The sequence below is a fragment of the Hibiscus syriacus genome, unplaced genomic scaffold (genome assembly GCF_006381635.1).
Source record: "Hibiscus syriacus cultivar Baekdansim isolate YM2019G1 unplaced genomic scaffold, ASM638163v2 tig00005459_pilon, whole genome shotgun sequence".
NCBI classification, from domain to species: domain Eukaryota; kingdom Viridiplantae; phylum Streptophyta; class Magnoliopsida; order Malvales; family Malvaceae; genus Hibiscus; species Hibiscus syriacus.
The window spans coordinates 910-24602 of record NW_024062058.1 but is presented as its reverse complement, the minus strand read 5'-3'; the positions used below and the strand labels follow the sequence as shown (position 1 = coordinate 24602).

The following is a 23693-nucleotide window of genomic DNA, read 5'->3' as shown; positions in this document are numbered from 1 at the left end:
CTTAAAAAATAATTTGGAACATAGCCTGATACTCGTTCAGGTTCACCAACGTTTCACACACTTGATTCAAGAAATTGGCTGTTATAGATTTAATTTTCAGAAATCAAAATGTTTTAACAGCTAATTAATCACTTGTTACTCTCTGAAATTTAAATCACCCAGACCACTGCAACCTATAAATATTAAATCAATTCTTTCACATTTCTTTTATGCTCAGACAATTCCTTACGAATTTTCTCTAAAAAGATAGAATCCGCGCGGACGTGTTGAAGACACGTATTGCCATGAACCACAACCACATGCACGAGATGAGACGAGACGAGACAAACGGACAGAAACAGCGGCGGTGCGCGAAATTGCCCTTTATTCTTTATCACTCAACAAGGGAGGGAAGAATGCACACTATAAATACCCAAACCAGCGGTATTTCCCACTCAATGTGGGATATTATATTTCACGTTACCAACATTCCCCCTCTAATGTGAAAGAATTCTTCTGAAACTCGAAATATAATCTTCTTAGAAGAGCAACAGCGGAGCTAGTTGCTTAAGCAATAGTGAACGTGTATCTTGAACTAGTACATAGTGATGATGAGCAATCATTCTCTTAGATAAGTGAAGCTAGTCTTGAACTTTCTAAGATAGGGGTAAACTCATAACACATAACTAACCCATTCATCCACCGAAGTCCTCGATGTGTAAGATATATACACAAGTGTATATTTGGCCATCTTGCCTCAGAATTTTAGTAAGTGTACTAGAAAAACGTCCCAAACGTTTTTCAGAGAAGGTGGCTAATCCTTCTCACTTACGTAGGTTATTTCATCAAGTTTATCATAACATAAACCACCCTTAAACCGGGCTATGAAATAATTAAGAGCTTCTAAAATAGCTCAACCTCATAATAGGTTATGGTAAATTTTTTCAAGTTCGTTATAAAACAAACCAACGAAATTCTAGGATAAGAGTTCATTAAGAACAAATATTCAACCTCATTAATCGGTGAATTCGATATGTCCTTCTCACTAGAATCATCCAAACTTTTGGATTCAAATTCTTTAGGAGTTTTCATAAAACTCAACCTATCTAGCGGTAAGTTCATTTTGTCGTTCTCAATTAGGACTACTCACTCAACTCTTGGTTATGAACTTATTAAGAATAGATATTCAACCAAAGTCGGTAAATTCATCAAGTCTTTCTCACTAAGACCACCTAAAGTCTGGGCTATGAATTTATTAAGAGCAATTAAGCTCAATCTGGGCATGCACATTGTTCTTCATAGGGATAGGTAGGGAAATGTACACTATGAGTCTTTCCATGCTTTCGTTTAATCACATTGAACTTAGATAACTAAGTTGGGTATCCACCATGAATTCCTCAAACAATGGGCTTTAAACCCATCCTCCTTGATGAATCTGGGACCAGTTTCCGACTTAGCGGATCTACTAGGTTCCTTTCCGACTTCACATACTCTAAAGAGAGTACTCCATTCCTTATCAAGTGTCTAACAGATTCATGCCTTATGAAAATGTGTCTCTTCTTACCATTGTAAGGTTGGTTCTTAGCCACACTAATCGCAGCTTGTGAATAAGACAGTAAGGAAACTGGAAGAGTCGGTCTTCATCATAATGGAATTTCAGCTAATAAATTTCTGAGCCATTCAGCTTCTTGCCCATCTGAGTCAAGAGCTATAAACTCTGACTCCATAGTGGAACGAGCTATACAAGTTTGTTTTGCAGATTTTCACGAGATCGTTGCTCCACCTAAAGTAAAAATATACCTACTCATCGAGCTTACTTCATCATTATCAGAAACCCAACTGGCATCACAATATCCTTCTAACACCGCAAAATAGCCAACAAACTCAACTCTCTAATCCATCATACCCTTAAGGTACTTAAGTAAGAGACGAAGAGCGACCCAATGTTCACCACTTGGGTTGTGAGTATATCTACTAAGTTTGCTCACAGCTTAGACAATATCAGGTTGAGTATAGTTCATTAAAAACATCATGCACCCAATTATTTAACATATTCTGTTTGGGAAATGTTATTTCCTTTATTTTTAAAGAGATGTATGCTTGAGTCATAAGGAGTTCGAACAGGGATGACGTCAAAACTGTCAAATTTCTTTAACACTTTTTAACTATAATGAGCTTGATTTAAAGAAAATCCTTTTTCAGTTTTGGTAGCTTTGACTCTTAAGATTATGTCGACTTCTCCCAAATCAGTCATCTCAAACTTAGTAGACAAAAAATCTTTTATTTTGTTAATAGACTCGATGTTAGTATTGAAAATCAACATGTCATCAACATATAAACTTATGATGACGATATCAACACCAAACATCCTCGAATACGAGTATGCATCCGAATGATTCACAACAAAACCAAAATTAAGGATAATTTTGTGAAATTTCTCGTACCATTATTTAGGATCCTGTTTGAGGCCATGAAGAGACTTTTTGAGCCTACACATTTTGCCTTCCGTACCATGCGCCTCAAAATCAAGGCGTTGCTCTATATAGATCTCCTCATCTAGATCTTCATTCAGAAATACAGTCTTTACATCCATTTGATGTAGTTGTGACTTGTGAATAGAGGTTAGTGCAAATAATGCACAGATCGTTGAGATCATTGCTACGGGAGAGTAGGTATCGAATAGGTCTATACTGAATTTTTGAGTGAATCCTTTGACGACTACCCTTGTCTTGTACTTCTGGATACACTCTGAGTTTCTTCTGGAAGACCCATATGTACCCTTTGATGATATATATGATGCTTCAAATTTAGATCCAACATCTTTAGTATATATAATTAACTCATCATTTAAGATTGAATCTTCATCGACTCGATCCTTTAGTTTGTGGCCTCAAAAAGAAATAAAATTAACAATCTATTTTTTAATTTTATATTAAAAATATATAAATCATTGACACTACAGATTATTAAGAAAAGGACACACGATCTATCTTTTTTAAAATTTCTTTCTCTATTGAAAGAGCATCTTATTACACACAATCATGCGTTTTTAGGTAGAAATAAGGTGAAGAAGGGAAAGTAACAATTTAATTCCAGTCGACATGATTATGGAAGCTTAACGATTCTTGCGAGACAGTTATCTGCCGGACGTGTCAATGGTAGGGTGATAGTCGGTACATTTGTGTTTATCTCTTCAAGCCTGCAGAATATAAAATGAATTAAAGTTATGAGTGTTGAGGGTAAGTGAAAGACGAATGTCTAAAATTCTAGATGAATAAAATATATATTACTTTAAAATTTTCAGGGTGATCATGGTTCTGCACGCTGATGCATGTTTTTTTTTCTTTGGATATTTATTGTGGGAAGACTTTTGCAATTTCTTTTAGAATTCAAAGTAATTGTTTACTTGTAATAGGCATGAAAAAAAAACAGAGAGAATAAGAACTTACTTGTAATTGAGGAGGAAATAGTGGAGGAAAATGGAGACCTCCAGTTTGCCTAGCTCAGAACCAGGGCAGAATCTGCTCCCTCCTCCAAAGGGAATGAAATTTTTCCCCTTCAATCCAGGGTTCTGCATTTAGGTGAGTGTCAATTAACATCATTCCTTGGTATATGTGAAGCAAAGTCCTCTTCATATATGAATTTGGTATATTTATTTGTTTTACTGACCTCCCATCTCGAAGGAAGAAACTCTTTTGGGTTTGGATAAATGGTAGGATCCATATGAATAGCCCTACTCCAAACCAAAACTTTCCATCCATTAGGTATGGTATAACCTGTAAATCAAAGGAACCCTTTATTCTTTGAGACAAACATTGAAAGTATTTTCGAGAAAAACGAAGAAACAAAGTTTAGAAAACTAACCATTAAGGTTAACATCAGTTTCAACCTGACGAAACAGCGTGAAGGCGAAATTGGCTCTTCTCATCGACTCATCAATCACCTGCAAGGAATCAAACGCAGCACGGTTAATTTGTTACGTACTACATATAGTGCTGTCGACCATCTGAGTTAATTATAAGACAACGAACCTTGGGCAGATAGACCATCTGCTTGATTTCAGTGAGGGTCAGGCCATTCTGGGAAGATGGCCTTCTCTTTATGACCCCCTGCTGTTCTTCCTTTGCTTTTTGCAACATTTCAGGATGGTGATGGAGGTAGATGGTTGCCCACATTGCAGTGTGAGCCGCGGTTTCGTGACCGGCGAACAAGAATATCAGCAACAAATCCATGAGATGCTCATCATCCAGTTTTTCACCATTGTCGTATTCTGCTTCCATGAAATAATCAATCATTTCTTTCTTGGAGTCGGGCTCCTTACTTTTGGCTCTTCTTTCTGCTACTTTGTCTTTAAATATCTTGAGCAGCATTTTTCTGGCCTAATGAACATATCAAAGTTTGGTATATATAATCAGAGCTCGTCTTATATCTGATGAAAACAAAAGTTCACAATTGATAGGATAGACGAAATTAATTCACCTTAAGTGCTCGATGGAACACAAAACCAGGGATATTAACGGGCACGGAAACAATGCCGGGGAACAAGTCGTTGTAACATTTAACCAGTGACGAAAGAACCGACTCTTCAGTGGTGCCCAACACAATGTGTGCGATAACCTTGAAAGTGATCTTCCTCATCTCATAGAAGAAATTGGCGGGTCCTTTCATGGAGGAAAGCTCTTCCAATGAGCTGGTCACAATCCCTTCGATAAGCTCGATATGGGAGGCTAGTGCTTCGTCTCCATTGATGGGATTCATCGCTATCTTACGCAAACGCCTGTGCTCCGTGGCTGTAATTCCATACAGCGATTTCTTCCCCGCTAGTTGTTTTGCCGATGAAGGGTAGCCGAACAGAACGTGTTCATCGGCCAATGCCTTGCGGCAGAGCTCCGGACTGCAGACTATGATGGTTGGACTCCCAAACAAATGGGTTTTGTAAATGCCTGTTTTCCCATGCCTGCAACCACAAATTCCCTTGCACGTCAGACGACAAGCATTTCAAGGATGAAAAAGAAGAGACGATTAAGAAGCTTATAAATAACCTTTTAATCAAGTCGGTGATGAAGGTGTCTGGGTCCTGGGAATTGAAAGCTTTGAAGAAGGAATAGATGTGGCCGATGAAGGGCCATCCCATATCACCAGGAGGCAGGGTGTTTTTCTTCTTCCCCAACCTAGTAACATAGTACCATTCATTTATATTTTTAAGAAACCAAACACAATAACATATGTTGCAGCCACAACTGCCAGGATTGAACTCAGCAATTCTAGCCCCATTTTATTTTTCCTCTCTCTTTTTGCCTCTCGATACACATTTTCGGGTTCGAACGTGCTTCCTTTTATAGACACAAATCGCTGTACGTATATTGTTCTCTAGAATAGTCAATGTTTTTATTTTATGTTTATGTAATTTTTATATGCATTCTATTATGAGTAATTATCCGAAGCATTGGTGATGAGACATGGAATAATAATTTTTATATTATTTAAGTTATAGTTTAATTTTTAAAAGTATTTTTTTATATTATAAACCCATTAAGTTGTCTTTGTGATTAAAAAAATATTGTTCTTTTGATTAAATGAAATATTGTTATTTTTTGATATTATAAATTCGAACTGTTGCGTCTGTTGTGAGTAATTATCCGAAGCGTTGGTGATGAGATTAAAAAAAAAAAATCATACCGACACCGGGATAATATTTTTGTATTATACAATTTATAGTTTATTTTTTTAATTTTTTTTATAAATTGAATCAATAATTAATAAAATTATTGAATTGGGATATTCGTTGTGAATATATATATATATATATATATTATAAGAATTCATTTATTCTTTTCTTATCTTTTCTTTTCCTCTATGCATGTTTCCCGACTGGCCATTGTATGAATCCTGACCTAAATGTTGTTCTCATGTATTAAGTCACAAGTTTATAGACCGCGAGACTGATTTTGGGATTACTCTAAGGTAAGCATCCAGGCTGATTCTTTTAACATGCAGGTATAGTGTCGTGGGATTACTGCAACCAGCAATTCAACATTGACCGAGACCTGAAAAGTAGGAAATATAAATATTCTAAACTATTGGGTCTGCTGCTATTTCTTTAAAATTTGATTAGCAGACAATGGGTTCTGCTTTGCGTGGACCTGTAAGAACTGAAGACTTTGGGGTCGTCCTTACCTTAACGCTACCCTCCATTGAAACGCCGTCGTCAATCGTCTAACTGATAAATTTTACTTTTTATTTTCCTATTGTATGAAATATCGTTGAAGTGATGGAGTGCACCTTGTTGATCCTATTTTCATAAGTGTTGGATTTGTAGGAATATTAAAAGACACTTCACACACCAATAATAACCGGTTGATCTAATAAGATGAGACACTAGATTTTTACGGATTGGGAGGATTACTCTCATAATGGACCTTTGTAAAATCTGATCTGAATTAATCGGTCAATAAATCAGATATCGATGATTAATTAAAAAAATTCACTGGTTTACACTACGTTAATTAGGTTGACTTTATATATAAATATATATATACACACACTAACCATACTTCCTTAGCCATCATTCCACATGTATTCAAGATGTTTTATTGACTGAAGCTTCAAAGTCAAATATGAATTGTAAGGTGAAGAATATATTTGTGTGTATTAATCAAACCGCTTGACTCGCATTTAATTTTCCGTTCATTGGTTTGTTGATCGTTGTGCATTTTTTTTCTCTCTTCATTCTAATGAACTTCACTCAATTAAAAGAAACGATTTTTTTATAGCAGGTGACTTAAGAGTTTCGGTTGAAAAATGATAGTTTTAATTTAATTGAGATCACCTACCCCTTCAATAAAACAAGTTTGAACTATTCTCCTGGCTTTTTAGGGAAATAATGTCCCCACTTAAAAATATTAGAGAAATACAAGACATCATTTTTATTAGATCTATGGTACTTTGGTAAATTTTTTACGATAATGGTAAAAAAAGTGCTTGAATAATGGTAAATCGGGATTATTTACTCGAATAATGGATTTAGTACAGGACTACGATGTGATGCAGGGACCTCACTGCGTCTTCGATTGAAGCGTGGAGGGACGTCAGGACTGTAATACAACTCCCCTATTGTACTTCGTTTGTTTTTCTTTTTAATTTTATTATAATGTTTTCATAATTAATCTTTATCTAATTTATGTTTCAAAGAATATTCTTCCCAGATTTAGGTGTAAGAATAATAAAATTAGACCGGTGTGTATGTAGGGGGAGATGTCTGTATGGAGGGAGAGATGTGTGTATGGAGGGAGAGACACAGGGCAGTCATGACGTCTCCTCACATTTCAATCAAAGACACATCGGGATCCTTGCGTCACACCTTGGTCCAGTAAATATATTACTCGAGCAAATAATTTTCATTCACCATTATTCGAGTAATTTATTTTCCAGACCATTATCATAAAAATTTTGCCATTATATCTATTACAATGATTTTAAAATTTGTCATGCTCTTTCAATATTTTTTTTAAAAAATATTTTATTTGAACTTATCATATCAGTTACAACAAATTTCTAATTTTTTTTTATTTTTTATTCAATTTATTGGATGTTAAACTTTAGCATAATAATATTCTTCTTGGAATTCATTGGGAAACCATGGCGATTTCTAAGATATCAACATTTAAATGAATTAAATTATAATTTTATTATTATTATTATTATTATTATTATTATTATTATTATTATTATTCTTTTACAAGATTTCTTGATCAATTTGTGTCGCCTTCCAAAAGTCTCCTATTATTTTCACATTCAAAACAATCAAATTTAAGATTTTGATTACTCGTTAAATCTGCTAACTGTTTACTTTTTTGGGTCAATTTTTTTAATTTGACTCATCATTATTTAAATTTTATTATTAGTAAAAATATGAAAAAAAATATATTTTAAATCTTTAACCAAGTAGTTTTTAAAATATATATTTTACAAAATTTAATTATTTAAAATATTTAAAATAATAATGGTCAAAATTTTAAAAAATTTAACTTTTTGATATTCAATGATAGACACATTGATTAAGACAAAGGGAGTATTTTTCAGTAACTCCTAAAAATATGTTTTTTAATCGTGAGATTCCTTGGAAATAATTTTCAATGAGTTTTAGTTGAAGAATGTTAAATATGAAGTCTCGTGTTGGACTGGCAGCCTCTTGATTCTCTTAAATTATTGCACTCTCCGGTGGTTGAATATTTTTTTTTATCTCAGACAATATTCCATAACAGATATATACATTTGTGTTCTTAGTTCAAATTTCATCAATCCAAGAAAGGACATTTGTTAACATTTTATTAATATATGATTAAAGTCTATAAATTTCCTGGGTAATTACTCATAAATAATTCATGGACGTGACTGAATAGTTGTAACATTTTATTACGTTGAGCCTGATATCATTTTAATGGTTTTTTTTCTTTCCAATAGATAATGTAGGTAAAAAAATTAATAAGTTAAATCATCTTTAAAATTAATTTGGGATCTACGGTAAATGTTATAGTACAGAACAAACTCGTCACCCCTATTTTATGAGTTTATCTAAATGATATTTTCTTGGTGTAGAGGTGCAACAGAGTGTTGACGGGATTTTTATTTGTCAAAAACGGTATGCTCGTGAAGTTTTTGCAAGGTTTGGAATGGAAGAAAGCAATGTTGTTAAAAATCCAATTGTGCCGAGAACGAAGCTCACAAAAGATGAGAATGGCGAGAAGGTGGATGAAACTATGTTCAAGCGATTGGTTGGGAGTCTTATGTATCTAACAGTGACCAGGCCGAATTTAATGTATGGAGTATGTCTCATAAGTCGATTCATGGCAAATCCAAGGATGTCTCATTGGCTTTCTGCGAAGAGGATCTTAAGATACTTAAAAGGTACAATCGAATTTGGAATCTTCTACAGGAGAAGTGAAAGCAGCAGTACGAGACTTATGGCATTCACGGATAGCGACTACGCCGGCGATTTGGATGATCGGAGAAGCACAACGGGCTGTGTGTTTTTGATAGGGTCTAGTGCGATTTTTTGGGCATCGAAAAAGCAGCCTGTTGTCGCCCTTTCCACCACTGAGGCCGAATATATTGCTGCTGCGTTTTGTTATTGTCAATGTGTGTGGATTAGAAGGATCTTAGAGAAGATTGGAGCTGAAGAAGAGTCTGCAACCGTCATTCATTGTGACAACAGTTCGACGATTGCTTTGTCCAAGCATCCAGTCCTTCACGGGAAAAGTAAGCATATCGAAGTAAGGTTTCATTATCTCAGAGAGCTGGTGAATGGCGAGACTGTTAAGTTGGAGTATTGTGCAACAGAAAACCAAGTTGCGGATATCTTTACGAAGCCGTTGAAGCTGGAGCAGTTCGAGAAACTAAGAGCATTACTTGGAATTGTTAACTTGTCTGAAGTAAGCTGAATTCAGGAGAGTTAAGCTTAAGGGAGGGTATGTTGGAGTTTGAATTTGTCTTAGTTGAATAAGTCATCTACGAGTATTTAGGAGATTATATAGTGGAGTCTGTTTTACGTAGTGGAGTCTGTTTCCTAGTTTATAGCTGATTATGTAGTGGAGTCTGTTTTACGTAGTGTGGAGTTTGTTTCCTAGTTTCTAGCTTGCTTCTGTTGTTTCTTTGTTTCTCCTGTAAGGCTATATAATGTCATTGTCTTTGGTTTAATAAAGTATCATTTTCAGCTTTATATTTCACAAATATCCATGACGCAGTAAAAACTAATATGATAGGAATGCCCACATAAAATTTACATAAAAGATACTAACGTGCAAAAATTTATACAAGTAGATAATATCTATATTTGCATTCCAACACAAAAAGCAGATATGATTCCACACAATAAATAAAATTACTAAACTGAGATATACGTTGTATATATTATTATAAGAAACGCATACATGTATATATTCTATATCAAACAAGGCTGCTTATAACAATGTAGAATTACAAAAGAATAGAAATATGCTTTTTAATTTTTCACTTGCAATAGGAATTTCAAATTCTACATTTGAGTGGCAAAATTTAAAATCAGAATTTTCAAATCAAATTCGTTTCTTAATATCCAAAGAAAAAAAATTGAAAAAATGTTGATGAACAATTGACACACTGTCGTTATAATGTCAAAATAAATAGCTTTAATCTCAACAAAATAAATAAGAATAGGTAGGGTAGTGAGAGTAAGGGTCGATCCACAAGGACTAGGAGTTTGACGATGTCCTCGCTTTTGAGCTTGCTTCACGCGTGATTTGTAAAAGAAATTAGATGGGAGATTTTAGAGAGTTGAAGTGAAGTAATAAAATGATTGAAATAAAATAAAATAGTAAATTAAGAAAATAAAATTCAATTGGTAAAAATCAGCCTTGGACTAAAGCTTTTGTCTCGATTTAATCCCAACCCTTGTAACTTGTTTTTCTCTCAAATGATTGAGAATCTAAAATCAATTTTTCAGATCTTAACTCTTTGTGAGCGACAATCACTTATTAATTCAACGTTTTTAAATTATGGAAAAAACCCAACTCAGATTCTATTGTCTCTACTGAGAATCTGACCCGATTTCAGTTCCCCATAGCGGACCGCCGCTAAGTTGTTCCCGGGAAGTCGAATGTGCCATAGGCCGATCCTTCTTCTCAAATATTAATTGAAATCGAAATTCAATTCCAACGTGCACTTTTTGAAATGAAATCGCCTTAATTATAAAAGGATGGTCGATTACCGTTCCTTGATTTCCGAAAACTGAAAATGTAACCCTTTAGGGTATGAAGGGTTTTTCGATTCTCACGACTTAGAATCGAGTCACTGCTCTAACCCTTGGCTATAGAAAACTTAGCTAAGCATGGTATAAATCATACTTAGCATTTTGAAATAAAAATAAAGTAACTTGAAAAATAAAAGGAAAATAAAAACTTTTATAAATCTAAAGAAAGAAAGAAGTAAGAGTTGAATGAATTCTGAATGAAAATCGATGCTTAGAGGCTTACCCCACTAGGGTATTTATAGTCCTCAAAAGATCTAGAAAATAACATTCAAAACAAACGATAATTCCTAAAGATAATTCCTATAAATAAAATCAAGATAAATCCTAATTTAGAATTAAAATTTGGCTAAATCTCATTCTCCACGCCACTGCTGATCGAATCTTCTAGAAGCTGTTGATTGGGTCTTCTAGAAGCTATTGATTGGGTGCCACATCACCTGCCACATCATCATCACATCAGTCGACACATCATCGCCATGTCAGCTGCAGACTAGATGCCATGTCGGGTGTGTCATGTCCCAAGTCGTGCCCACTAATCCTGCCATGAATCCAGAAAAATCAAAAGTTGCACGATTTCGTTGTTCTTAGTATAATTTCTGGAATTCAATGTCCTACATCGAAAATGAATGAAAAGGCCTAAGTTAACAACTAAAATTATCTAATCAATGAGTAATTAATCATAAAATAATGTATAATTTAAACACTAATGAACAATACAAGCATGGACGAACATAGAAATTTATGTCAGAGGTGCGAATTTACGAAGTTATATTTAAAATTTTAGGGGATGTGAAGTTATAAAATTTTAGGAGGTGCGAAATTAGGTAATCAATAGAAAATACAAAGATAAAATCTAAAATATAAGGAAATTTAAATAGGCGTGCGATCGCATCCTCAGCAACCCTCGGTCCATCCCTGAATGCAAGGGTTCGCGATGGTTATTGGTTTGTGGCTCAAACTAAGGTATTCGAGTGGAAGGATCTATGACACTAATATCAACTATTCTTCCATGAAGGAATTACACAGTTCACATTATCTTATTTGGGCAGAGTTACCATTTTCAATTTTATGAATTTCAATACTTCGATTGTAATTTCAATTTATCTCTAGAGGGATCTATAACATTGTCTTTAGTGATTTATTTTAACGCTTATGTAGTTCTCCTTTTTCTATTTAGACGAAGAGAGTCATGAGTGTACTTTTAGAGTGCAAGGTTGTTATACATCTTTCAATTAATTTGAGCAAAAATGTTCCATATCCTCATTTATATATTTAGATGGATCATAAGTTTATTTTTTTAATTTAAACACGTTTACGTCGAAAACATCTTTTTGGTTATAAGCTTGCAAATTTACTGTTGGATATTAACTTATTGACTAGGATATGATAAAATTTAATCCATGAATCTCAAAAGACTATCACATCTCAGCTAATATGTTAATGTTCAGCTTAGACGACTATAATATTTTAACGAAAAATGATGAGTTTAGAACATATGAATAGTCAGGTGACCATTTCGTAACTTTTAATAGTCAATGACTTAAAAAAACAACACCCTATAATGGGGATCATTTGTGTACTTTACCCTAAAAATAATTTTTTAAACTCAAATTCAAGTTGGTGATGAACCATTAGTTATTTTCGTGTCATTATCATTTTAAGGCCTTGGATTTCATGACATTTTGACATGCATGTATAGCGTCGAGGGTTTACTGCAACCAGCAATTCAACATTGATCGAGACATGAAAAGTAGGAAAAATAAATAATCAAAGTTTAGCGTCTTTGTTAAGTAGTCATATTCTAAATTACTGGGTCTGCTGCTGTTTCTTTCAAATTTGGTTAGCAGACAATGGGTTCTGCGTTGCGCGGACCTGTAAGAACTGAATACTTTGGGGTCGTCCTTACCTTAACGCTTCCCTCCATTGAAACCCCGTCGTCAATCGTCTTACTGTTTTTTTTCCGTATGTTTATAGACCGCGAGATTGATTTTGGGATTACTCTAAGGTAAGCATCCAGGCTGATTCTTTTAACATGCAGGTATAGTGTCGTGGGATTACTGCAACCAGCAATTCAACATTGACCGAGACCTGAAAAGTAGGAAATATAAATATTCTAAACTATTGGGTCTGCTGCTATTTCTTTAAAATTTGATTAGCAGACAATGGGTTCTGCTTTGCGTGGACCTGTAAGAACTGAAGACTTTGGGGTCGTCCTTACCTTAACGCTACCCTCCATTGAAACGCCGTCGTCAATCGTCTTACTGTTTTTTTTAGTATGTTTTATATTGTATGAAATTTCGTGGAATGTGTTGATTCAATATTCATATGTGTTGGATTTGTAGGAATATTAAAGGATAGCTCGTACTTTAATCAGGTTGACTTTATATATATATACAAATCATACTTCCATTAGCCATCACCCCAAATGCATTCAAGGAATTTTCTTGACTGAAGCTTCAAGGTCAAATATGAATTATAAGGAGAAGAATAATTTGGGTGTATTAAATAAACCGCTCAACTCGCATTTAATTTTTCGTTCTTTAGTTTGTTGATAGTTGTGCATTGTTTTTTCTCCTTTCAATTTTGTTATTAATTTGGGGTAAGTATAATTTAATATATTTGAATAATACTCTTAATCATTTGACATTGAACTTTTACATTTTTGACATCTATAATGCTCAAACTCGAAAACTCAAAGAGTAACAATAATTCTTTTACCATCGAGTTCGCTTAGCTCGTGTTCATTCTTTCCCACTTTTTCACATTCAAAACATTTAACATGTTAATTAATTGAACCATTAATATTAAACGGTTTTAGTTAATCGAACTGTTAAAAATAATAATAAACCGTTAAGGATACAGTTACGAATTTTGTTGGTTAACTGTTAATAAATTAATTTTATAATTATATTTCTAATTTATTATATTTTTACACAGATAACTTAATATAATTTTCTATTATTTATAATATATATATTTTTAATAAAATTTGTATACAAATAACTTAATATATATTTTTTACTTTTTATTTCTTTGAAAATATAGAAACAAACTTACACCAATATAATTATGTGTTTATTGTTAGGTCCTAAGGTATCGGGAGATGTGCATACTTACACCGGTGTAAGTATGTGTTAAGTGCTACACTTTTTTATTATGAATTATGAAAATATTTTGACAAATAATTGTAATAGGTTAACCTGTAGCCGAACCGTTAATAACGGTTAACCATTAGCGGTTAACTATTTTTTAATGATTATGTTACGGTTAGAAAAACCACATAGTTGTTATAACGGTTAACCGACCGTTTAACATCAACACCTCTACCCACAACCACCAAGTGTATTATGTATATTAATTCACCACTTAAAAAAGATATTGATTTGATTAAGTGTGTCCCTAGTCCTCATCATCTTTGTAGTTTTAACATTATTTACATAATATGAATGACAGAATTTTACAACAGTCAACAAATCAACAAATGATTTGTTATTACCTATATGAACCTTATTCACGAGATCATCAATCACAAATGTTGGATTACTATCATTGCCAATGTATCACTTTGTTATTAGTCCCATTCACCTAAATGTTGCATTTAGTAATTTTATCCCTAATGATTTAGTAAGAGAATAGACCAAATTCACTTATGGCTTCATTTAATTAATGACTTATATCTCAAACATTCCAGTTAGTGACTAAAATAAAAAGAATAAAAAGTTGGTTGCTAAAGTGCAAAGCTAGAAAAAGATGGGTCCCTTAATATGTACTTTTCTCAAATTAATTTAAGGTCTAAATAAAAAAATTAAATGAGATATAAGATAAAAAATGATATTTCATGTTCGATATGAAAATTAAAAATTAAATTAATGTTGGAAATGTATACCGAAAAATTCACACGTTACCACTGACAAGATAATAAATGATAAAGAATGATCGAACCAACTGAAACCATGTCGTGGTGGAAACCTCTGACTTAGAAACAAATTCGCCCCGATGTGTGTAATCGCTGCTTCAGGCGAATTGTCCCCCGAGGTTAACACGGACTCTCCGAGATTTCGTACACTCGAAACCGGAGTGGACTGCGGTGGTATTGCTCCTTTTATCACTGGAAATAGTAAGAAGATTAGAAAGCTTTTAGAGAGTTTAAAGATTTTTGAGTGAATTGGTGAGTTGAGAAGCTAACAATACTTCTCTATTTATAGGTTGTAAGTCATGGGCAAAATGGTCCAACGTGCATCATAATTATTTCTAATTAATTTCTGAATTAATTCTGTCTGGAAGTTGTTATCACAACGAGTGAACTTGGCCTTAATTCAGTCCAGGTTCAAAAATTTAAAATCCAGCCGTTTGTAACTCATGCATTTATATTTATAACTCTTGCATTTACTCTGTAACCGACTTAAAAAAATAATTTGGAGCATAGCCTGATACTCGTCCAGGTTCACCAACGTTTCACACACTTAATTCAAGAAATTGGGTGTTATAGATTTAATTTTCAAAATCAAAATGTTTTAACAGTTAATTAATCAGCTGTTACTCTCTGAAATTTAAATCACCCAGACCACTGCAACCTATAAATATTAGACCAATTCTTTCACAAGTCTTTTATGCTCAGACAATTCTTTACGAATTTTCTCTAAAAAGATAGAATCCACGCGGACGTGTCAAAGACACATATTGCCACGAGCCACGACCACATCCACGAGACGAGACGAGACGAGACAAACGGACAGTAACGGCAGTGGTGCGCGAAATTACCCTTTATTCTCTATCACTCAACAAGGGAGGGAAGAATGCATACTATAAATACCCAAACCAGTGGTATTTCCCACTCAATGTGGGATATTATATTTCACGTTACCAACATTCCCCTCTAATACGAAAGAATTCTTCTGAAACTCGAAATATAATCTTCTTAGAAGAGCAACAACGGAGCTAGTTGATTAAGCAATATTGAACGTGTATCTTGAACTAGTACATAGTGATGATGAGCAATCATTCTCTTAGATAAGTGAAGCTAGTCTTGAACTTTCTAAGATAGGGGTAAACTCATAACACATAACTAACCCACTCATCCACCGAAGTCCTCGATGTGTAAGATATATACACAAGTGTATATTTGGCCATCTTGCCTCAGAATTTTAGTAAGTGTACTAGAAAAACGTCCCAAACGTTTTCAGAGAAGGTGGTTAATCCTTCTCACTTACGTAGGTTATTTGATCAAGTTTATCATAATATAAACCACCCTTAAACCGGGCTATGAAATAATTAAGAGCTTCTAAAATAGTTCAACCTCATAATAGGTTATGGTGAATATTTTCAAGTTCGTTATAAAACAAACCAACAAAATTCTAGGATAAGAGTTCATTAAGAACAAATATTCAACCTCATTAATCGGTGAATTCGATATGTCCTTCTCACTAGGATCATCCAAACTTTTGGATTCGAATTCTTTAGGAGTTTTCATAAAACTCAACCTATCTAGCGGTAAGTTCATTTTGTTGTTCTCAATTAGGACTACCCACTCAACTCTTGGTTATGAACTTATTAAGAATAAATATTCAACCAAAGTCGGTAAATTCATCAAGTCTTTCTCACTAAGACCACCTAAATTTTGGGCTATGAATTTAGTAAGAGCAATTAAGCTCAACCTGGGCATGTACATTGTTCTTCATAGGGATAGGTAGAGAAATGTACACTATGAGTCTTTCCATGCTTTTGTTTAATCACATTGAACTTAGATAACTAAGTTGGGTATCCACCATGAATTCCTCAAACGATGGGCTTTAAACCCATCCTCCTTGATGACTCTGGGACCAGTTTTCGACCTAACCCTTTGGTAAGCGGATCTACTAGGTTCCTTTCCGACTTCACATACTCTAAAGAGAGTACTCCATTCCTTATCAAGTGTCTAACAAATTCATGCCTCATGCAAATGTGTCTCCTCTTACCATTGTAAGGTTGGTTCTTAGCCACACTAATCGCAGCTTGTGAACAAGACAGTAAGGAAACTGGAAGAGTCGGTCTTCATCATAATGGAATTTCAGCTAATAAATTTTGAGCCATTCAGTTTCTTGCCCATCTAAGTCAAGAGCTATAAACTCTAATTCCATAGTGGAACGAGTTATACAAGTTTGTTTTGCAGATTTTCACGAGATCGTTGCTCCACCTAAAGTAAAAATATACCTACTCATCGAGCTTACTTCATCATTATCAGAAACCCAACTGGCATCACAATATCCTTCTAACACCGCAAAATAGCCAATAAACTCAACTCTCCAATCCATCATACCCTTAAGGTACTTAAGTAAGAGACGAAGAACGACCCAATGTTCACCACTTGGGTTGTGAGTATATATACTAAGTCTGCTCACAGCTTAGACAATATCAGGTTGAGTATAGTTCATTAAAAACATCATGCACCCAATTATTTTAACATATTCTGTTTGGGAAATGTTATTTCCTTTATTTTTAAAGAGATGTATGCTTGAGTCATAAGGAGTTCGAACAGGGATGACGTCAAAACTGTCAAATTTTTTAACACTTTTTTTCTATAATGAGCTTGATTTAAAGAAAATCCTTTTTCAATTTTGGTAGCTTTGACTCCTAAGATTATATCGACTTCTCACAAATCAGTCATCTCAAACTTAGTAGACAAAAAATCTTTTATTTTGTTAATAGACTCGATGTTAGTATTGAAAATCAACATGTCATCAACATATAAACTTACTATGATGATATCAGCACCAAACATCCTCAAATACACGTATGCATCCGAACGATTCACAACAAAACCAAAATTAAGGATAATTTTGTGAAATTTCTCGTACCATTATTTAGGATCCTGTTTGAGGCCATAAAGAGACTTTTTGAGCCTACACATTTTGCCTTCCGTACCATGCGCCTCAAAATCAAGGCGTTGCTCTATATAGATCTCCTCATCTAGATCTTCATTCAGAAATACAGTCTTTACATCCATTTGATGTAGTTGCGACTTGTGAATAGAGGTTAGTGCAAATAATGCACATATCGTTGAGATCATTGCTACGGGAGAGTAGGTATCGAATAGGTCTATACTGAATTTTTGAGTGAATCCTTTGACGACTACCCTTGTCTTGTACTTCTGGATACACTCTGAGTTTCTTCTGGAAGACCCATGTGTACACTTTGATGATATATGATGCTTCAAATTTAGATCCAACATCTTTAGTATATATAATTAACTCATCATTTAAGATTGAATCTTCATCGACTCGATCCTTTAGTTTGTGGCCTCAAAAAGAAATAAAATTAACAATCTATTTTTTAATTTTATATTAAAAATATAAATCATTGACACTACAGATTATTAAGAAAAGGACACACGATCTATCTTTTTTAAAATTTCTTTCTCTATTGAAAGAGCATCTTATTACACACAATCATGCGTTTTTAGGTAGAAATAAGGTGAAGAAGGGAAAGTAACAATTTAATTCCAGTCGACATGATTATGGAAGCTTAACGATTCTTGCGAGACAGTTATCTGCCGGACGTGTCAATGGTAGGGTGATAGTCGGTACATTTGTGTTTATCTCTTCAAGCCTGCAGAATATAAAATGAATTAAAGTTATGAGTGTTGAGGGTAAGTGAAAGACGAATGTCTAAAATTCTAGATGAATAAAATATATATTACTTTAAAATTTTCAGGGTGATCATGGTTCTGCACGCTGATGCATGTTTTTTTTTCTTTGGATATTATTGTGGGAAGACTTTTGCAATTTCTTTTAGAATTCAAAGTAATTGTTTACTTGTAATAGGCATGAAAAAAAACAGAGAGAATAAGAACTTACTTGTAATTGAGGAGGAAATAGTGGAGGAAAATGGAGACCTCCAGTTTGCCTAGCTCAGAACCAGGGCAGAATCTGCTCCCTCCTCCAAAGGGAATGAAATTTTTCCCCTTCAATCCAGGGTTCTGCATTTAGGTGAGTGTCAATTAACATCATTCCTTGGTATATGTGAAGCAAAGTCCTCTTCATATATGAATTTGGTATATTTATTTGTTTTACTGACCTCCCATCTCGAAGGAAGAAACTCTTTTGGGTTTGGATAAATGGTAGGATCCATATGAATAGCCCTACTCCAAACCAAAACTTTCCATCCATTAGGTATGGTATAACCTGTAAATCAAAGGAACCCTTTATTCTTTGAGACAAACATTGAAAGTATTTTCGAGAAAACGAAGAAACAAGTTTAGAAAACTAACCATTAAGGTTAACATCAGTTTCAACCTGACGAAACAGCGTGAAGGCGAAATTGGCTCTTCTCATCGACTCATCAATCACCTGCAAGGAATCAAACGCAGCACGGTTAATTTGTTACGTACTACATATAGTGCTGTCGACCATCTGAGTTAATTATAAGACAACGAACCTTGGGCAGATAGACCATCTGCTTGATTTCAGTGAGGGTCAGGCCATTCTGGGAAGATGGCCTTCTCTTTATGACCCCTGCTGTTCTTCCTTTGCTTTTTGCAACATTTCAGGATGGTGATGGAGGTAGATGGTTGCCCACATTGCAGTGTGAGCCGCGGTTTCGTGACCGGCGAACAAGAATATCAGCAACAAATCCATGAGATGCTCATCATCCAGTTTTTCACCATTGTCGTATTCTGCTTCCATGAAATAATCAATCATTTCTTTCTTGGAGTCGGGCTCCTTACTTTTGGCTCTTCTTTCTGCTACTTTGTCTTTAAATATCTTGAGCAGCATTTTTCTGGCCTAATGAACATATCAAAGTTTGGTATATATAATCAGAGCTCGTCTTATATCTGATGAAAACAAAAGTTCACAATTGATAGGATAGACGAAATTAATTCACCTTAAGTGCTCGATGGAACACAAAACCAGGGATATTAACGGGCACGGAAACAATGCCGGGGAACAAGTCGTTGTAACATTTAACCAGTGACGAAAGAACCGACTCTTCAGTGGTGCCCAACACAATGTGTGCGATAACCTTGAAAGTGATCTTCCTCATCTCATAGAAGAAATTGGAGGGTCCTTTCATGGAGGAAAGCTCTTCCAATGAGCTGGTCACAATCCCTTCGATAAGCTCGATATGGGAGGCTAGTGCTTCGTCTCCATTGATGGGATTCATCGCTATCTTACGCAAACGCCTGTGCTCCGTGGCTGTAATTCCATACAGCGATTTCTTCCCCGCTAGTTGTTTTGCCGATGAAGGGTAGCCGAACAGAACGTGTTCATCGGCCAATGCCTTGCGGCAGAGCTCCGGACTGCAGACTATGATGGTTGGACTCCCAAACAAATGGGTTTTGTAAATGCCTGTTTTCCCATGCCTGCAACCACAAATTCCCTTGCACGTCAGACGACAAGCATTTCAAGGATGAAAAAGAAGAGACGATTAAGAAGCTTATAAATAAGCTTTAATCAAGTCGGTGATGAAGGTGTCTGGGTCCTGGGAATTGAAAGCTTTGAAGAAGGAATAGATGTGGCCGATGAAGGGCCATCCCATATCACCAGGAGGCAGGGTGTTTTTCTTCTTCCCCAACCTAGTAACATAGTACCATTCATTTATATTTTTTAAGAAACCAAACACATAACATATGTTGCAGCCACAACTGCCAGGATTGAACTCAGCAATTCTAGCCCCATTTTATTTTTCTCTCTCTTTTTGCCTCTCGATACACATTTTCGGGTTCGAACGTGCTTCCTTTTATAGACACAAATCGCTGTACGTATATTGTTCTCTAGAATAGTCAATGTTTTTATTTTATGTTTATGTAATTTTTATATGCATTCTATTATGAGTAATTATCCGAAGCATTGGTGATGAGACATGGAATAATAATTTTTATATTATTTAAGTTATAGTTTAATTTTTAAAAGTATTTTTTTATATTATAAACCCATTAAGTTGTCTTTGTGATTAAAAAAATATTGTTCTTTTGATTAAATGAAATATTGTTATTTTTTGATATTATAAATTCGAACTGTTGCGTCTGTTGTGAGTAATTATCCGAAGCGTTGGTGATGAGATTAAAAAAAAAAATCATACCGACACCGGGATAATATTTTGTATTATACAATTTATAGTTTATTTTTTTAATTTTTTTATAAATTGAATCAATAATTAATAAAATTATTGAATTGGGATATTCGTTGTGAATATATATATATATATATATATTATAAGAATTCATTTATTCTTTTCTTATCTTTTCTTTTCCTCTATGCATGTTTCCCGACTGGCCATTGTATGAATCCTGACCTAAATGTTGTTCTCATGTATTAAGTCACAAGTTTATAGACCGCGAGACTGATTTTGGGATACTCTAAGGTAAGCATCCAGGCTGATTCTTTTAACATGCAGGTATAGTGTCGTGGGATTACTGCAACCAGCAATTCAACATTGACCGAGACCTGAAAAGTAGGAAATATAAATATTCTAAACTATTGGGTCTGCTGCTATTTCTTTAAAATTGATTAGCAGACAATGGGTTCTGCTTTGCGTGGACCTGTAAGAACTGAAGACTTTGGGGTCGTCCTTACCTTAACGCTACCCTCCATTGAAACGCCGTCGTCAATCGTCTAACTGATAAATTTACTTTTTATTTTCCTATTGTATGAAATATCGTTGAAGTGATGGAGTGCACCTTGTTGATCCTATTTTCATAAGTGTTGGATTTGTAGGAATATTAAAGACACTTCACACACCAATAACCGGTTGATCTAATAATGAGACACTAGATTTTTACGGATTGGGAGGATTACTCTCATAATGGACCTTTGTAAAATCTGATCTGAATTAATCGGTCAATAAATCAGATATCGATGATTAATTAAAAAAATTCACTGGTTACACTACGTTAATTAGGTTGACTTTATATATAAATATATATATACACACACTAACCATACTTCCTTAGCCATCATTCCACATGTATTCAAGATGTTTATTGACTGAAGCTTCAAAGTCAAATATGAATTGTAAGGTGAAGAATATATTTGTGTATTAATCAAACCGCTTGACTCGCATTTAATTTTCCGTTCATGGTTTGTTGATCGTTGTGCATTTTTTTCTCTCTTTCTAATGAACTTCACTCAATTAAAAGAAACGATTTTTTTATAGCAGGTGACTTAAGAGTTTCGGTTGAAAAATGATAGTTTTAATTTATTGAGATCACCTACCCCTTCAAAAAACAAGTTTGAACTATTCTCCTGGCTTTTTAGGGAAATAATGTCCCCACTTAAAAATATTAGAGAAATACAAGACATCATTTTTATTAGATCTATGGTACTTTGGTAAATTTTTACGATAATGGTAAAAAAAGTGCTTGAATAATGGTAAATCGGATATTTACTCGAATAAGGATTTAGTACAGGACTACGATGTGATGCAGGGACCTCACTGCGTCTTCGATTGAAGCGTGGAGGGACGTCAGGACTGTAATACAACTCCCCTATTGTACTTCGTTTGTTTTTCTTTTTAATTTTATTATAATGTTTTTCATAATTAATCTTTATCTAATTTATGTTTCAAAGAATATTCTTCCCAGATTAGGTGTAAGAATAAAATTAGACCGGTGTATGTAGGGGGAGATGTCTGTATGGAGGGAGAGATGTGTGTATGGAGGGAGAGACACAGGGCAGTCATGACGTCTCCTCACATTTCAATCAAAGACACATCGGGATCCTTGCGTCACACCTTGGTCCAGTAAATATATTACTCGAGCAAATAATTTTCATTCACCATTATTCGAGTATTATTTTCCAGACCATTATATAAAAATTTTGCCATTATATCTATTACAATGATTTTAAAATTTGTCATGTTCTTTCAATATTTTTTTTAAAAAATATTTTATTTGAACTTATCATATCAGTTACAACAAATTTCTAATTTTTTTTTATTTTTATTCAATTTATTGGATGTTAAACTTTAGCATAATAATATTCTTCTTGGAATTCATGGGAAACCATGGCGATTTCTAAGATATCACATTTAATGAATTAAATTATAATTTATATTATTATTATTATTATTATTATTATATTATTATTATTATTATTATTCTTTACAAGATTCTTGATCAATTTGTGTCGCCTTCCAAAAGTCTCCTATTATTTCACATTCAAAACAATCAAATTTAAGATTTTGATTATCGTTAAATCTGCTAACTGTTTACTTTTTGGGTCAATTTTTTAATTTTGACTCATCATATTTAAATTTATATTAGTAAAAATATGAAAAAAAATATATTTTAAATCTTTAACCAAGTAGTTTTTAAAATATAATTTACAAAATTTAATTATTTAAAATATTTAAAATAATAATGGTCAAAATTTTAAAAAATTTAACTTTTTGATATTCAATGATAGACACATGATTAAGACAAAGGGAGTATTTTTCAGTAACTCCTAAAAATATGTTTTTTAATCGTGAGATTCCTTGGAAATAATTTTCAATGAGTTTTAGTTAAGAATGTTAAATATGAAGTCTCGTGTGGACTGGCAGCCTCTTGATTTCTTAAATTATGCACTCTCCGGTGGTTGAATATTTTTTTTTTTATCTCAGACAATATTCCATAACAGATATATACATTGTGTTCTTAGTTCAAATTTCATCAATCCAAGAAAGGACATTTGTTAACATTTTATTAATATATGATTAAGTCTATAAATTCCTGGGTAATTACATAAATAATTCATGGACGTGACTGAATAGTTGTAACATTTATTACGTTGAGCCTGATACATTTTAATGGTTTTTTTTCTTTCCAATAGATAATGTAGGTAAAAAAATTAATAAGTTAAATCATCTTTAAATTAATTTGGGATCTCGGTAATGTTATAGTACAGAACAAACTCGTCACCCTATTTTATGGTTTATCTAAATGATATTTTCTTGGTGTAGAGGTGCAACAGAG

The 23693-nt window shown here is 33.8% G+C and overlaps 2 pseudogenes; both read right to left on the bottom strand.

Annotated features, from left to right (window-relative positions):
* Nucleotides 1-3027: 3027 nt before the first annotated feature.
* LOC120199481 lies at nt 3028-5292 on the bottom strand (annotated as a pseudogene).
* A 12906-nt stretch (nt 5293-18198) lies between these two features.
* Nucleotides 18199-20423, bottom strand: LOC120199480 (annotated as a pseudogene).
* Nucleotides 20424-23693: the final 3270 nt, after the last annotated feature.